General features: G+C 47.1%; 1 protein-coding gene across 3 annotated transcripts in view; it reads left to right on the top strand.

The window, feature by feature from the left end:
• The first annotated feature begins 11,646 nt into the window (after positions 1-11,646).
• Positions 11,647-16,875, top strand: part of HIVEP2 (HIVEP zinc finger 2) — a 149,825-nt gene continuing 144,596 nt past the window's right edge. For 2 of the 3 annotated variants that reach the window (XM_068416870.1, XM_068416897.1), the window contains exon 1: positions 11,647-12,028. The gene's annotated coding sequence lies outside the window, so the exon portion shown is untranslated. Of the gene's footprint in view, positions 12,029-13,004; positions 13,120-16,875 lie in introns of those variants that run through there. The other variant, XM_068416880.1, reaches the window with a different exon arrangement.

The following is a 16,875-nucleotide window of genomic DNA, read 5'->3' on the forward strand; positions in this document are numbered from 1 at the left end:
GCATGGAGGGAAAATCTACTTCTGCACCATTTCTAACTGCTGCACTGTCTCCTGTGGCCTTGGAGAGGCAGATAAGGGAAATAAAAATCTTGTAAGTACTGCACTGTAAGTCAGCTAGTCAGTCCAAGACAACATAATTAAAGATCCCAAACTGTAGACAAGTTTATGTCATCAGATACCTGATTTGTTGGACCAACTATTTCTTTAAGCTCAAGAGGATTTTATTCTTGATTCCACTAACAGCACTTCACTGAAGCCAAACTTGAAACTTTCTGTTTTTTCAGGACTTAGGTGTTTGTTATGCTTTCCACAGATGTTCTTCTTCAGTTGTGGTAGCTTGAATGGCACAGAGTACACAGGCAGTATCTTCTTATATTCAACTAAAAGAGTAACGCCTATTCAGTCTCTGAAGTCCTGTTGGGATGATGCTGGAGGACTAGCACTGAAGAGGACTAGCAAATCTGTCAGGCTTGTTTACTGTCAACACAGTCACCTATTTTGATCTGTGTATTATCTCCTCTAATAGACCACTCTACTCTTACTTTAATTTGTCTGAAGCTGTATCTGACCCGATGGATTCAGTGATATTTTTTCCCCACAACATCTCCCACTTTCTTACTATATCTGGCTGCTAGAATATTTTTACATTTTATTCTTTTGACCAATATCCACAATAATTTACACTTCAGGAACATGAACTGTCATTAGCCATATTTTGGCTTTTGCTCTGAAATAGAAGACGCAATTTTGATATTTAGAAAGAAAAACATTTCATCTAAACTATTTAACAGACATTTACACCTACCTAGGGTAGAGAAAATAAGATAAAAATATGGCCTTTGATTTATTATATGGGTGTGAGTGAGGCTTACATGCCTATTGCTCACAGCACACAGGGTTAGCTGCTGCCAACTTTTCTGTAGTTTCAAAAATTTCTGCATTGTTGAAATATAATTACAGTTTAAATGAAGATGCCACAGAACTTTTAATTTGCTCTTTTAGTAATCTCTGCAGTCCAGGGACCTTGAGCCAGGAACGCTGATGGCCATGCTCTAAGTCCAGAGTGAATCTCTATTTATACATGTTGGTGTCCACCAACTGACTTTTCCCAGCTGAACAGGCTTCTTGCTAGTTCCTTAACAAAATATTGTTATTACATTGGCAATTACAATTTTTAGCTTTAGGGTAAAAATGCTTTTTAAACAGTCTGTCAATGTCCTTATTGACCAAAAAGACAATCTGACTCCTTTTTTTTTTCTCTTGTCCCATCTCCAGTGATTTCTCATAACTATACTGAGACCACAACTAAAATTGTTAACGAACAACACCCAATGCATGCAACCTGTTTGAATTTAGTAGTGTTCACCCATGTGAAAAATCCAGTAATTCTCAAAAAGTAATAAAACCATGCAGATGCATACTAATAGTCACTGGAGGTGGGAAGTTGTGTGTATTAGTGTACCAATTTGGGCCAAATCGTACTTCTTCTCCTAGAGGTTTGTCTATGAGAAAAGATGAAGGGCACAGTTCTTCCTCCATTGTAAAGTCTAGGACACTTAAGCATTTGTTTAAGCCCAAGAGAACATCACTGAAATCGCTAGGTTTATTCCTGTACTTAACAGTAAGTATACCTTTACATAACAGCTTGACTTCAGACTTCACTGTACTATACTGACTCTGTGCAATTTTACCCAGCTCCCATTGATGTAAGAATCATTGTGCAGTCCTCAGTGGGTCTTAAATGATGTTAAATATTCCATTAGAGAAATGTTGTTTCCATTACAGTTTATAATTTTAACATTTAAAGACTATAATTAAAATATGTAGCTTTATAACTTATTTTGTTCGTATATGTAGCAGATTGCTACTTACTGGCAACTGGTCATGTATTAGTTTTTCAGAAAAATGCTTCCTGAATATGACTAATGACTCACATCCCTTTCATACCTCTCTTTTACAGATGAATGGTATATGGATTCTGAAATACAAAACATATGCTGAACACCTAATCGGACTGAACGCCTCAAAAATATTAGAAGTTCAAAAAATCAGTTAATACAAAATTTGCTGTCTGGGTATTTCACATTTATAAACTTGTGGTATTCAGAAAATAGAGTTTATATTGATCCTTTAACTATTAGAATTGGTTACACCATGACAAATCAGTATCCTGCTGGAGATCTTTAATGCATTTCTGTTTTCAAAGCAGAAAATGTAATGTGCTCTGCAATGTCTCCTTTATTATGAAGAAGAAAAACAGTTCAAGGATGAGCTAAAATTTTCATTGAATGCTTCTCCATATAATCTTTGAAACTGAAAATAATGAAAAAACCAAAAAGTTGTCACATGTTTGCAGAAGGAGAGGCTAATTGTGACTGAAAAAAACCCATAAATTGGTAGGAAGGTAAGAGCTGCCTCTGCTGCAGCCAGATGAAACCTCTGTGTGATTTACTGTCCTCAAAGTGTGGCCAGTCACATGGCTTCAGGAAAGAATTTCCTTTTTTTGTCTCCTGTATCTTTTCTGTGATACACCCTCTTCTGCCAGTCAGCAAGTGGTTTAGGGACTGATCGCCCTGAGCATCTGCGTGCGTTGTTTTAATAATGGACTATTTCACAGCTAATCAGAAGAATCTCATTTTGAAGACATTCATAGTTTGGCACCCCACTGCATTCTTCTGCCCCAGGTCCACACTTTAACTATGTGCTGTGACAAGAAGTGGTACTTTTCTGCTTGTTTTAAATCTGCTACCTGGTAGTTTTCTTGGAGAGAGGAAGGGATGACATCCTATGTGTTTTTAGATTTTGAGAATATCAAAGTGATTGTTCACTTCTGGCTTGCCCTCTCATCATGATTAATAATTTAATAGATACTACCAAAGGGATGGCCACCCTTCGTAATCCACAAAACCCTTCCTGCACCTGAGACCCCCTGCAGCTGGCACACGTGCCTCGGGAGTTGAAGGGCAGGGAGCTCAAGGAGGGGTTCGCAGCTAGGAAAAACAACCTGCTCCCACAGGGCTGCCACTGCTGCAGCCACCGCTGGCTCGCACGCTGCCTGCCCCAGGATTTCGCCAGCCGAGCGGTCCCACTGGAAGCACAGTGGCCAGAAAATGACCAGAAGTGCATTTGGTATGTGCCACCCTAGATCTATACAGCTCTGTAGCCTTTTTATCCCTTTAATTTCGGAATAACTCCCGATAATTGCTCTGTCTTCTTGGCCACCGCTGAACACTGAGCTGATAGTTTTGCAGAACTGCCTGCAATGACTTCCAAACCTCTTTTTGCTCAGTGATAGCTAGTATAGACCCCGTGACTGTGATGGTGAGTCTAGAGTTGCATCTCTCCCTGTTTTGTGCTTGCTGACAAGGACTTTTATTTCCCTTCTATCTCCTACATATGCGAAACCTTGAATACAGTTTCAGGTATTACAGAGATTTTAATGTACTGTATGACGGGTTGGTTAAGACTGTGACAAAACTAGTAGAAACACTTCAAACTTCTATTATACACATTTTCAAACTGTAAATACTTTAAGATATTCATTCTAAAATGTATTATTTTATAACTTTACTTTCCAGCTGAAGTTTTGATTAAATTCTTCATGAGAATTTTTGAGAACAATATTTCTTAGGAACCAATAAGTCCAATACAGAAGAGTGATAAGCTTTAAAGACATATATTATCTGTTAATTTCAGTGAATCACAATTCTAGATGTTTTGATTATTTGCTGTAATGTACATGAGCAGAATTTAAATCACTGACTCCAAAGTTAAAGGCTCTGATGAGCCTCAAAACTGAAAGTTTTTCAGTTACTCAGTTCCACAGATTTTAATAAAAGCAATTGGTCTTGTTAAAATATTTCTTTATGGTCCATTATTACAACAGTCGAAACAATATTGACATCTGTTTCAACTTTTTTGATAGCAAATATGATGCATTACTATGCATGAATAACTCAGTGGCATGAGACACGGGTAACCAAAGGACACTCTAGGTGTGTCAAACAAGTTATGACAACAACTGTGTAAAGTTTCCTTTGAGCTTGTTCAACCAAATGATTAACCGAAGAAAGGGCACTATCAAAGGTAACTACTATCTGGCAGTAAAGGAAGTTGTTCACTCATTTGTTAAAACAGCCTAACTAATACCTAAACTGCAAATGCCGTGTCTGTCAGTATTGCCAATGCATCCGTGTGTTGTACTGATTATCCCCAAATCTAATATTTTCTTACAGTTATAGAGATAATTCTTGATATTTATCCCACTTCCGGGAAAAGTGGTGATGTAGGCGTAACACTTATACTTGCTTTCAGACAGAGGATTTATTTTTATCTCAAATTACACTGCTTACACATGAATTGGATGGAACTCGCCTGGATTGCATTTGCTCATGTCCATCTTCATGACCTTCCAATCGCTGAGTTTACAAACTTTCATAAACCAAAGACCAATTTCTATTTCAAATCAGTAGTGTGAAGGCCTGGAAAGTTCAGGAATGGGAAAGAACTTAAGAAAGTCCAAGACGTATAGAAAGCAGTTGAGGTGCTTCAGTAGGTGGCACACTTCCTTCTGGATCCGTTGTGAAGGAAGGTATTCACAGGATGCTCAGGGCACTGGCCTGTGGGAAGATTCCCGAGGTGCAAAACCAGGAGAGCAGCCAATGTGGTTAGGAAGGTTCCCATGGCATGTGCCAGAAGAGTAAAGGAGATAGGATAATATGGCCAAATTCTAGGTAGCTGCAACTTAATTAATGTAATTTTTCTTATCCCAAGTGCCTTCTGCCATTTTGACATGCCAAGATATTCCCCTTTCCCCTGTTTTCAAGCTGTCACTACGCACTACTAAGAGTCATCTGCCCCTCTGTCTCTCTTCAGCCCATACACTAAATTCTCTACACATGAAGCAATCGAAGTTTCTTTGAATTGGAAGACGATGCAAAATTGAAAGTTGCCTATTTGAGAAGAATGTTAAATGAAAGGCTATCAGGTCTAATGGGGATATAAATAGGTAAGCTTTTAGAAAATTAAGTCAGTTCATTGTTGAGGTTATATATAACTGAAAAGTTGCTAAATCATGCCATGGCTTTGGCAGGCTCTTCAGCTCCTCCTAGAAAAAGTGGGGCAAGGAAGAGGACAGAACTGAGTACAGTATACTAAATACATAGGAGCTATTGCTTTTTATTTAAAAATAAATAACCAATGACTGATAACATGGCCCACTTGTTAGCAAGGAAAAGTATTTTTTCAAAATGCCTAAAAGTAAGGGTCTTTCAAAAACTTAATTGGGTTCTGATATTAGAAAGGATGATCAAAGAGAATCTGACTATAGCACTTACAGGGTTCATTTATCTCACATGAGAAGTGCACATAATCACTTGGCTGAGTTTCTGGTCAGCATTGTAGATTTTCCTACTCAGCTCGCTAATCAGCTGTGAAAAAATGGAAATGAGTAAAAATAATAAAATTTTATTTAAAAATCTTTTCCCAGAATTCATGTGGTTTAAAAAATATTCCCATGAAAGAGCATAATTTCAGAAAATCCTGCCTTTTTAATTCCCCCTGCCCCTGTCCAAGGTCAAGTGATGACATGTTATTATCAAGCTGTTGATACACACAGCATGTTAGTTCTGCATCTGGAAATACTTTATGTGGAGAAAATAACTTTTTTTTTTTTTTGAGGGAAAGCTCAATATAGCAGAAAAATATTTTTCCTTCAGGAAATAGAGCCATTTGTTCATTACCAGGCAAATAGTACTCCCCTTCCTTTGGGCCCTCTGCCAGAGTTATTTACACACTGGCTTGTTCAAGCTAACCACCTTGGCTTCTTGCTCCTTCACACCTTTTGATACCGTATGAGCTTGAAGCTGTTGTGGAGAAAGAAGTGCTTCACTGTGACTTCTTTGTGTTCTGTGGAGGAGTCACGGGCACACTCCCCTATGAGGAAAGATTGCCCTTGTTTACATAGGGGAGTAGACAAACAAGATACAGCAGCCTGGATTCAAAGAACGCACAGGCAGAGGTGTTGGGAGGGTGAACTAGCAACATCTTTCTTTCTCTTTTCTCGTAAGAAAAGGTGGCACTCGAGCAAAATGAAAGCAATGCTTACAAATGGAAAAGTGGAATGCTGTGGCTGGAAATATGTTTTGTGGTATTGAAATTCATAGCTGATGATAGTTATCTCTGAGAAGAAGAGCTTGAGGTGGTCAGTAGAGGTAGGTATCTCTCTAAATAAAAATCCCCTCAATTATATGAATGAATACTGCTCTACAAGCTGGTTTTGTGATGCATTTGGCATCCAAACTAAAGGAAGAGACAAATGCAGCCCTTTCAGGACTCTCAACAAGTCTTCTGATCTAGCCCAGTCTCCCTTCTCATCCTCCTTCCCAGCCCCAGAGCTGCTGTGGGTGCCCCCTCAGGCTCTCCAGGAGTCCCTGAGGAGGGGCTGGTGGCAGTGACCCTCACCCTTGCTGGACATTCATTGTCCCAGCATCCAGCTCAGGGCCCTGCTCTCACTCACGAGGGGAGAAAGAGCAGGTCCTCCAAAGAGGAGGAGGACAGAAGGGGAGTATACCCCTCTTCCAGCATTGGAAAGCCAGCCCTTAGTATCTTTCAGTTTTACTAGTAAGCGTAAGGAGCACTGAATGTAACTAGGGAGTTAGAAAAGGCAGCAGTGGGGGCGGAAGGGGCAAGGACAGCAAGAGACATTGCAGTCCAGGTAGTTGGAAAAAGGAGTGAGGGAAAAGGGAAGGAAGCTCCTACACGAATAAGCATGACGCATTTTAAACAACATTGATAGGAAACTATCAGTATTTGTTTATTTACAAGGAAAGCCATTCCCAGAAAGTTTCCCATAGATTTTCTCAATCAGACCTTAAGAAAGAGGATGCTAAACAGCGAAATGACACCACTAAGACTAATTTTAACTTGCACTCCTGCCCTCTGAGACTTTCAGAAAATTGGATACATTTGGTCCATTTTACTTTACAGTACTCACACTGAAACCAATAGATAGTATCAATCCCTTCATATAGAGAAATTTTCTCTTTTGGTGTGTGTCCTGGTTTGGCCTAAACCAGGCCGATTTTCCTTTCAGTGATTTTTACTTTCAGCTAAGTCTCCTCTAAGTAACTGCACTTTCTGAAACTAACTACATGTTTTGCAGACAGTGTCCGCTTCCAGGACTGATAACGCTCGAAGTTTGTAGTTATCACTGAGGCACTGGTAGGGATGTTGTGCAGTAAGGCTCTTGCTGTACTTATTCTTAGAGAAACCAAGGTCACTGCTGAATTCCTCACTGCTTACAAGTGAAAAGCCGAAGGGGGGTCGCAGCTGCAGGGGGGAGCAGACAGGGCAGGTGACCCAAAATTGACCAACGAGGGTATTCCATCCCATACACGTCATTCTCGGTATAAAGCAGGGGGATCACGAGGGTCTCGCTTCCCTTTTCTGCTATGGCCGGTGTCCAAGGAGGACTCCGTCTGTTTTCCTGCTGCCCCCGATCCCGATCCGTGCATCCCTGAATCCAGCTCTCGACCGTCGCTAGGCCCAGCCTGGGCCTTCCCGGAGCCTGCCCTGCAGTGCCGGTGGTGACGTGGCCGACATCGGGGGAGCTCGAGCTTGGTTTTGTATATATATTTGTATATATTTGATTATTCCAATATTATTATTATACTCTTTTTCATTATTATAGGTTTATTAAAACTGTTTTAACTTTCCAACCCGTAAGTCTCTCTCCCTTTTCCCTTTCCCTTTCCCTTCGGGTGGGGGGGGAGGGTTAACAGAGAGCGTCTGCTGCAGGTTTAATAGCCAGCCCAGCTTTAAACCGTGACAGTGTGGCTCTATCTGTAACAACTTTGTGAAGAAATAGTTAAGAGCTTATATGTACAGGTTTAGGGACCAAGTAATCTTTTCCCAAGAAAGAAAGGATGAATTGCTTTAAAATTGTTAGCTATTTTAGGAATGGTTATTTAACATTTCAACTCAATTGTACTATTATAGAAAAATTATGTAATGCTTTCTATTATCTACTTTGGGAGCAGCACAGTTTACAAAACCGACGGATTCTCTATGTTCTGAGATCAAACGAAGTTTTCAGGATAATTTAGTGTGTTTAATAAACTGTGAACATCATTGCTGAATATTATCATTCTGTATTGCGCTTGCTGCTAGCAGCAGCTGTGATGGCCAAGGTGCTTTCCAAGCAGCAAAAATGACTTATTTTCTGATGAATCTGCAAAACCTGTGCTTAAATAACAGCTGTAAATCTCACACCTGAAAGCTCCCTTAGTTCTCTTCTCAGTTTAGTTAGAGTGATAGCTTTATTAAATGCTGGATGTAAACGTAAAAAAAAAATCTAGAGGGAAATGATAGGACGGTATGATGCAAGGACATCATTATTAAGTTATGTTGTTGTCACAAGTAGGCGAGAGAAAGTGATTCAGATGTCTGCTGCCTCTCTGTGGAGTTACTGGCAGGAGTTTGTGAGGAAAACTACCTGGGTATCCCAGTTGCAGTCCCTCTGCGGGATGGTGCTCCTGCCTCCCGCTCCCCGTGGGAGGGGAAAGGGGCATCGGCTGGGGATGAAGGTAAGTCTGCACTCAGTTACACCCATTCCCCTAAAATGGTGCACAAAGTGGGAGCGGGCTGAAGGAGCCATGCCTCTTTAGCTGGGGCAGGTCTCCTCCAAGCTAGGGACTCCGGCAGCTGCAAGTTGTGCAGCCTGTCAAAACATGCTCCAGGTTATGTACGATAGTTGAGGTCTCTGAGCGCATGTGTAGCTTCAGTCTCTTGCCTGGGACCACTAAGGTGCCCAAGCGTTGTAACTCCAGCACGTACCTTGTGGGGCCTCAGCGAAGGAAATGGCTGTGACTCAGATACTGCAATATTAAGAGAAAGAGAATGTGGGGAAGGACACAAAGTAAAACTTGTTGAGATAACCAACATAATGGGGAAAAGACCCTTATTTTGAAAAGCATTATGGAGAAAACAATTTTATTTTACTTTGAGAATAATTGTCAATAAACACTTTCTTTAAAATTATTTTGAATGTTGAATCTTTTTGCAGTAGCTTCTGTGACAATAAAAATGAACTTCTGAAGTCTTTTGAGATGCAGGAGAGAAGCAGGCAATGCTGGGCATACAGCAAGACTCCTGACTCCTCTGGTCAGGAGTCTGCAGCTTCCCAGAGGTGAAGGTTCTGGCAGCTGTCATTTGGGGGCAGAGGTAAATACCATTGCTGTGGAAAGCGGCAGGATGGGAAAACCTCAATTTAAAACAAATCCTAAGCACTCCTGTCTCCCATTGACTTATTCTGACACAACATCAAATAAAGATCACAAGCCCAAGGTCAATATGTTTACTCAGACAGAATAATTCCAGTCAAACAATACTCAGTGTCAGGAACGACAGCATCACTTACACTGAAAATCAGGAAAACAAAGACTGACATGCTCACAGACTTAACAAGGAGCGAGCAACTCTCTGTTAGCTGCGGTTCAGTCCTCTCAGTATTGAACACGCTGGCAGCAGCAAGCCTTTTACCCCACAGAAGTCATCAGTTATTGTAAAATTATGATCATGCAAGATGCTCGTGCCCGCGTCACTTGAGGCGAGTTCCAAGAAATCCTGAGACTGTCCTGCACCTCCTGGATTGAGCACAAGGAAGCCCTGTGAACCTGACTCAAAGGCCACCACAGTCAACAGGGGCCAGGGACCACATTAGGATGACAGGATATTTATTAATAGTTGTGCCCCTGTGTCTCTGTTATCACCAACGGCAAGCACTGAGTTGCTATGGTCCCTAAAGCTGCAGCAAATGACTTAAAATTCCTAACTACTAAAATTGCAAAATAATGGTTTTATTTGCTCTGGCATCTGCCCTACGAACTACTGCGCTCTGGATTTAGGCATACACTCTTTCCTTTTCATCCGTGAGGCTGAGATTTTTTTTCTTGATGCGAATCGAGGTAATAATCTCAGGTGCTAGTACGACTTCTGATGTCACGGTGACAGTGCTGCGAGTTGGCATCACTTCGAATCGCCTTATGGTAGCCTTCAAATGCGGTTGAATGGCTTCCCCGAAAGAAAATTATTTTGCTCAGAAAATTAAACCAAGACTTGCTTTCAAAAACCCAGACAGCCCCTGTGCCACCGCCAAGCCAAACCTGGCGAAGCCGGAGTCGGGACCCCCGCGCTGCCCAGGCGGCCGGGCGAGGGAACCAGCCGGGCGGACTTCGCTCTCCGGGCAGCCATGGCCAACCTATGGGGCAGGCAAATGCTGTTCCCCGTAACTTCCCTCGGGCTTCACTAACCCAAAGCCGTTGCTAGCAGCAGGGGCCAGGGCGGGTGTCGGTGCGGCACCGGGACCGCGGCCGGGTCCTGCTTCAGGGACGGCTCCGACAGCCGCCGCTCGGTCCGCAGCCGCGGGAGCGCCCTGGGATGCTCCCAGGAAGCGCCAGCCGAGCGCTTCGGCCTAGAGGGCATTCCCCCTGCGGCGCCGCCGCCCCGCGGCGGGCGGGCTGCGGGGGCGGCGGGGTCGGCGGCTGCCGCGGGAGACCAGCCCCGCTCACCGGCCCCAGCCCGGCCCCGCCCCGCCGCCGGACGTTGCGGGCGCTCATTGGCTGCGGGCGGCCCCGTGAGCGGCGGCGGGGGGAGGTGGGAGCGCGAGCGCCAGGCGGCCGTTAGCCGGCGTGAGGTGGCGGCGGCAGCAGCCCCCAGCGAGGAGAGCGCCGGGGGGGTCCCTGGCCCTTGGCCTTGACGGCACCGTCTGTCCGTCCTCCCGGTGGCACGGGCCGCTCTCGGGGAAGGCGCTTCGCCGCGGCGCTGCCGGCGAGAGGCTGTTAAAATAAATGCGTGTCTCTGCGGCAGAGCCCGTGGCGGCTGGAGTGCGTGCGGCGGGCTGCCTGCCTGCCTGCCCGCCATCCGGGGCGGTGGCGAGCCCCGCCGTGCCGCTGTGCCCCTGTTAAAGGGCCGTGTACTTGGTGGTGAGCGAGGGCCGGGGTGGCCGTCACCCCAGCGGGCAGAGCCGTGCCTGGTTTCGGAGGCGCCAGTCGGGGCCGGGCGGGCGCTGCCGGCAGGCAGGTTGCGAAGCTGGGGCCGGCGGCCGGCACGGGGGAGCCCCGGCGCTGTATTGTTCTCTCTGACAGATACCGCGATCTTGACCAGGCGGGAGCGGAGGGGCCGGGGGAGGGAAAGAAAGGAAGCGGCGGGAGGGGGCAGGAGGATCCCGCGTCCTCGGAGGAAATTCTCAGGGCGGGAGGGCGGGCGGACGCGCGGCTGGTGCAGGGCAAGTCGGGGCTGGCTCTCCTGGGAGTTCCCTCGGCGGGGCGGGGGAGGGGAGGGGGAGCGGCGGTCTCCGCCGGCGGGGAGAGGCCGCGGCTTCGCCCGCCGAAGCCCTGCCTCCCGCCTCCCCGCCCCGGCCGCACGGCGCACCGCTCCCCTCGCCACCTCCCCGCGCACACCGCACACACACGCACGCACGAGCGGGCGGGCAGCGCCCATCACCCCGCCGCGGGGCGCTGCCGGTCGCGCCCCGCTCGCTCCCTGCCGGCGCGCGGGGGGAACCCGGTGACGTCACGGGCGGCGCGCTCCCCGCGCTCGCTCCGCGCTCGCCGCCCTGTAACTTCTGTTCTGGGAAGTGGTGCCAGGAATAGCCCGGCAGAGCCGCCCGCAGCGCCGAGCGCTCCCTCCCGCCGCGGCCGGGGCGGGCTGCGGCGCCCGGGCCTCCGCCTCTCCCCCGTGCAACACCAGCCCCTCCGCCACACTGTCAGGGCGATGGTGATGATCCTTCCCTAAAAAGAGGGAGAGAGAGGAATGACCTGCCGTGAGATAAATGCGTGAAGCGGGCGCCCCTTGGCCGCTGGAATATCTGTCTGTCTGTATATATAAAGAAGCACCGCGAGGCACCTCGCTCCCGGCAAGCCCTTAGCAAAGGAGCCACCAGAGCGCCCGGCGGGATCAGCAGCAGCAGCAGCAACAACAACAAGGGCACCGGGAGGGCTTCCCTCCTTCCTTCTCGGTGACTTTCCAGGTGAGCAGCAGCGGCCGCTGCGGGCAGCCCCCCTCCTCCCTGCCCGCCGCAAGTCCCCTGTCACCGGCACCAGCTGACAGCCGCGCCGAGCCGCCGGCGGGGGGCGGCTGCCGGCTGGGGGGGGCACTCCGGCGGCGGGGCTCGGGTGCGGGGCGCCGCGGGGCTGGGTTTCGGGCCGCGGCACGGAGGGCGCTTGCCAAGCGGGGGGGTCTGACGCAAGCGCTCCAAGCGCCGCTGCCGCCGGGCGCCCCCCGGCCCTGGGGCTGCAGGGGTAAATGGAGGGCAGGCGGCGGGAGGGGCGGGGGAAGCCGGCGGGGCTGTAAAACCGCCGGACTGGTAAATCACCTCTGTGGCGGCAGCTCTGGCCGCTGGCAGTCACCGGCACCGACCCCAGGGCACCACAGCCGGCGACCCTTCCCCCGGCCCGGCTCGGCCCGGCGCCCCGCTGAGCCGGCGCAGGAGGGGGCCGGGTCCGAGTCCAGGCCTTTGTCGGTGACACGCCGTTAGGAAATGCGGGGAATACCCAGCTTGTAAGTGTATGCAGATGAGGAGCAGCCGGCCTTGCGTAATCCCCTCCCGCGGCGGGCAATGGGCACGGTCACCGACGGGGAGAGACGCCCGCGGGGGGGCCGCCCCGACAGGGCTCTCTCCGCGGCCTCCGGCGCCCTGCGGCGGCGGGGGGGGGGGTGTACCCTGCGGGAGGGGGGGCCCGCCCGTGGGCACCCGGCGCGGCAGCGCGCAGGGCGGCGGGAGCAGCCGGGGCGGCTGGGTGCCTGCGGCTGCCAGCACGTCCCCGCGGGGGGTGCCGGGGGGGTCGGCGGGCAGAGGAGGTGTGCGTGTGTGCGGGGAGACCCGCCGCCGTTCCGGGGGTGCGTGTGTGCGCGCTGCGCCGCGGTGACTGTTCCCTGAAGTGGGTGGGACGTTGGCCCGTTCCGGGAATGTTCCATGACGTGTAAACGCCACAGGAAGGGGGTTAACGAGGGGCTCGGCCGGGGCCGCCGCCGGGGCCCTCCCTGCCTCCTTCCGCGGGGCTGCCGCGGGGGCCGGCGGCGCGGGGACTGGTGGGGGCACGGTCCCTTATGTAACGCGGGGTACGTGTGCGGCCGGCGGGCATTATGTAAGCGGCACGTCCGCGCCTGTCGCGCAGGGACACCTCAGCCGGCACCGCGCCGTGCGGGGGGGCAGCTGCGGTGGGAGGCAGGCGGGGACGCCGCGGGCTGCGTGGCCGCGTCCCCGGCGTTGGGGGGAAGCGGCGCGGGGACGGGAAAGCCCGGGTGATGCCCCGCACCTCGCTCCGACCTCCGTGTCGGGGGCTGGCGGGCGGCACGGCCTTCCCCTCGGTGAGGAGGGAGCCCGAGGTGGAGGGGAAGGAGGTGATGGCTGTGTTCCAGGCGGTGCCCCGAAGAGCTCCGGCCCGCGGGTGGGGAAGCCGGCGGGAGGCCCCGCCGCCTCAGCCCGCCTGGCCCGGTGTCTCGGCCGGCCGCCGGCGAGCCCGCCTTGTCTCCGCGGGCAGGCGGCCGGGGCTCGCCCCGGGACAACGATAAAAGCCCTCTGAGCTTAATTTCCCAGAAAAAGAGCTCTCTGTTTTTCTTATTAGTTGGCAGTAATGGTCAAACGTTATTTTGAGGTGGCTTTTTTTTTTTTTTCTTCCTTCGTGTGGTAATTGCAGAAATTACACTCCTTCTGAAAAGGGTTTTTTTATTACAATAATTCTTAAATAGCCTTTTAAATTAACCTAATAGAAATACTAATGAGTTTCATCAGAAATATTTTGCTAAATAATTTCCCTTCTCTCATTTTAAAATGAAGTCAACTTTAATATAAAGCCTGTCTGGTTTTGTACATTATTAAATAATACAGAAAACGTGTTATGCCTACTTAGTCAAGGGTGCTACTCCCCCTCCCCCCCCCCCAGTAAATCTATACTATGAAAGAATTAAATCAAGTGGTCGGGATGGCAAAAGCCAACCATTGATCGCTAGGTCTGCGTTACTCTACTCCATGGAGTAGAGCTGGGTGTGCAGATAGTGCCTCCTGTTCCGTGTTCGTGCAGCTCCTAGCGCAAGGGGGCTCCGGTCGTCATTAGGAGTTCTGGGGACACCGAGCAATTACAGTAATTACTAAATTGAAAGAACTACTGGTCTAACAAGGTAGAGATTCAGTGGGCCCAGTTTTTAAATTCTGTTGTTGTTGTGAATTACCACTGACTAGCAGAGGCATTTGCTCCTGAGATTATAAGGACGCAGTGCAGAATCCTCAGTATTTTGATAGTAAAAATGATACGCAGACATGCTGAAAATGTGCATCTGTTTTTAAAGATAGGAGAGTCTCTGCCTGTTAGGTTTGCAACATGTGGACGTGTTTAGATAGATGCCCGGTAACCTGGGGGTTATGTTTATTTACAGTTAGATGTTAAATCTTTCCTTCCAGTCAGGAGATACTTCTGAAACTTAAGATGTGAATTATCTGAAACTTTCTTAATGATTTTTTTTTTTGCTTTGCCTCGTTTTAAGAAAAAAAAAATGGTAGTGCTGTAGCTTAGACAGAGAGGGTTTTTTCCATGTGAGTTTTAAAGTTACTACGGTCATCTGGAAATATGTGTAAGGTTACTGTGGTTTTCAGCTGTGCAAAGGCTGCAGTGGTATGGTGTATGGTGCAAAGTCAGGGTGTCATTATTTTTGTTGATAGAACAATCCAAATTTTTAATGTTTTATAGGCTATTGTGTTGATGTTATTTTCCAATGGCTATTTGGCATAGCAGGCGTATACATCCTGGCTGAGGTGGCATGCTAAAACATCACTGCTATGGAGAAGAATAAAATTGAGCAGCACTTGTCCCAAAGCACAGCCGTAGAGGACTTTTAATTGTGTATCTAAGTCCAATTGTGTGGCAATAGTGCAGAACGCTTCTTTACAAAGGCAGATTTTTAGATTCTCAAGTGACTAGATTGCCTCATATGTGAGATCTGTTTACAAATCTTGTTACTATGAAGACAAAACAGACAGCCATATGCATTCATGTGGTCCTTGCTGAATAATGGTACATGTGTCTGCTTGAGTGCTTGGCAGTATATCATGTTTAGTTTATGTGGTGGCACCCTACAAGGCCATTCTTTTTTGACTTTTAACTACTTCTAATATCATTGGCTGGACTCAGTTAGAGTAAGCCTATGACGCTGGTCCGCATATTTGTAACTAAGCTGGAAGTTTTTAAAGCAGGGAATTTATTGTTGAGCATTTTGTTAAACTTCTTTGTTTATTCATTTATTTAGGTGCTTGTTTTTAAAAGAATTAAGGTGAATTGGATTTAAACAAAAATGAAAGCAATGAGTACCATTTTTGCATGTCCCTCTCCTCATCGTTTTTGAGTCATCAGCAGAGGCAGTTACTACTTTTGAAGTTTAACCATATTGGTAATGGGAATGTAGGAGCTGTGTGTCTGGCAGAAGTGGTTTACCTAGCGAAATACTGCAATACTTACCCATCAAACAGAAAACTGCTTGCTATTTGAGAACATTGCTGTAGAATATACAAGTGACAGTTATGAAATACGGCAAGCTGTCTTTCAAATTTGAGTATGGTGGGGCTTTGTAGTAAGCTGTGGTTGGTTATACTGATAGTTATCCATCCAGCTGTGTAAGTAGAGCTCAGCAAGTACTACTTCCATGTATTTCTCACTTGATTCTACGTAAGAATTCCAGGTAAATTGCCAGAGCTGAGCACTAGCTTCCTCTGCCTGTCTTAGGTCCTAACATAAATCAGGCCCAGCAAAAGTTGGTTCTTCACATCAGAGGCCTTCACGCAGGGTAAAGAGAGATTAAAATGTTTCACCCATCTTACCTCAGTCACTGAGAAGAGGTGAACCTGACAGTGTGTGGTTTTAAATTATTGGTCCTCCTAGCAGGAGGAATACATTATTATTATTATTAGATCTGATGGGTTAAACTCTTCAGCAAGAGTTAATTGCTGATACCCTTGGGACCTCCACAGAAGTGTTGAGTGCAGAGGCTGCATACCTTTGTTATTTGAAAAAGGTCTGATAAGTTATGAGGAAACTGCTTTAAAAATTCTTTTATTAAAGAGGCAGGTTATTTTTTTATTAACAGATTTCTTAAACAACATCTCTGGGTAGTATGTTACAGATTAAAATAATTATTTTTGAAGTTATTTGGTTTTCTCCTGTAATTCGACTGTTTTTTTTTTTTCTTCAGTAGAAGGAACTGTCTAGCAGTTCCTGAAGAAGTGAAGAAACAGCAAGGGGAAGTGTAAGCTACATCACAGAATCACAGATGAAAAAAGGAGAATAGTATTTTTCACATGTTTCAATCAGTAACTTTGGATGCTACATTTAATTAAAGTAGCACAGAATTATCACAGAAGAATGAAAGTTTCAAGCTGGCTGTGCCATTTTAATAGGAAATAGCAGCTTTGTACAGTTTTGTTTCTCTTTTTGGGGCTTAAACATCTTTTATAAGACTTTGCAACAACTGTTCTATTTCATCAGGAAATTTACTAAAAAACAATTCATTGGGGCCATATTTTTCATTGTCAAGTGAAATTAGGACTTGTAAAAGTGCTGGTCTGACAGCCTGAGCGCAAAAATCCATCGTAAATAGAAGTAGAAGAAGTTTTTCCATGATGACCAACTAAGTCCCCTACTTGGACCTCAAGAAATCATCAGTGAGGTGACATAAAGAGTATGTTAATCTCTGGAAACATCTGATTTTTTTTTTTTTTCTTCTTAATTGAAATATCAAGTGGGAGGCACCACGTACATCTAATTTTAGCATTCTGAACTTTTGTTCATAAATAAAACAATTGACTTTAGCCTAACCACTAATTTGTAG

The sequence above is a fragment of the Nyctibius grandis genome, chromosome 1 (genome assembly GCF_013368605.1).
Source record: "Nyctibius grandis isolate bNycGra1 chromosome 1, bNycGra1.pri, whole genome shotgun sequence".
NCBI lineage: Eukaryota > Metazoa > Chordata > Aves > Nyctibiiformes > Nyctibiidae > Nyctibius > Nyctibius grandis.